Source organism: Setaria italica, chromosome V (genome assembly GCF_000263155.2).
Source record: "Setaria italica strain Yugu1 chromosome V, Setaria_italica_v2.0, whole genome shotgun sequence".
NCBI classification, from domain to species: domain Eukaryota; kingdom Viridiplantae; phylum Streptophyta; class Magnoliopsida; order Poales; family Poaceae; genus Setaria; species Setaria italica.
This window is the reverse complement of record NC_028454.1, coordinates 16434265-16435514: the sequence shown is the minus strand read 5'-3', so window position 1 is coordinate 16435514 and position 1250 is coordinate 16434265.

The following is a 1250-nucleotide window of genomic DNA, read 5'->3' as shown; positions in this document are numbered from 1 at the left end:
TCCGATCCTAGATAGAGTTTCGGTAGCACCTCCCTGTTGTTCTCCGGATACACAATCTCCCTTATAGGACATGTATTTGGAGAACAGCGGGGAGGTGGTGCCGAAATTCTGTCTCGGGTCGGAGTAGACCATGGAAACTAAACCCACCTACACATCCTCAGGTAGGATTATGACCTATCTTCACCTAATAGACAGTATAGGAACGTGTAGATGCAACGTGATTTTTTATATTACTTGCTGATATTCTAGAGGATGGAGGATCGTCAGTGGATGTACACGAGCCGCTCTAGTCAGAATTCGTGACCGATGAATGGATTAACAAGACCAATGCTTTCTTGGAACGGGCATTTGCAAGGATCAAAGGAGCAAGATCCACTTGGTGTCTGTGTAGCAAATGTGGAAATATGCGTCGGCAAACCTAGCTGGACATGGGTAAACATCTTGTTAAGCATGAATTTATGTCAGACTATACCAGGTGGATCTACCATGGTGAAACCGATCGTGGGAGAGACGAGGTTGTCAGACAACGCATCGAGGAATATGATGATGATGCCAGGGTGGGAGACATGTAGATGACTATCATGAAGCACGTAGGGAGGAGGAGCCAAAGGCTACCGCAAAGGCGTATTACGACATGTTGTCTGCGGCACAGCAACCCCTTCACGGGCATACCAAGGTTTCTCAACTGGATGCCATTGCACGTCTAATGGCCTTGAAGTCCCAGTTTAGCTTGAGTCGAGACGCCTTCGATATTATGTTGACAGTTTTTGGAAGCCTACTCCCGAAGGGTCACATCTTGCCAAAGACCATGTATGAGGCACAGAAACTCCTTTGTGCACTTAAGATGCCATACGAGCAGATACATACTTGCCCGAAGGGATGCATCTTATTTAGGAAAGAGTATGCGGAAGCAAAGTACTGTGTGAAGTGCGAATCATCTAAGTTCCTGGTGGTAGACTCTGGTGATGGTCAGAAGAAGCAGCTTGCAATCCCCGTGAAGATCCTACGGTACCTTCCCTTCATACCGAGGATCCAACGGCTTTACATGATTGAAGAATCCGCAAAACAGATAACATGACACAAAAACGGACGTTGATACAATGCTGAGAAGCTGGTACACCCATCCGATGGTGAAGCCTGGACAAGGTTTGATGTGATTTATCGTGAGAAAGCTCTAGAGGCCCGTAATGTACGTGTTGCGCTGGCAACAGATGGATTCAATCCTTATGGAATGGCGGCTGCCCCATACA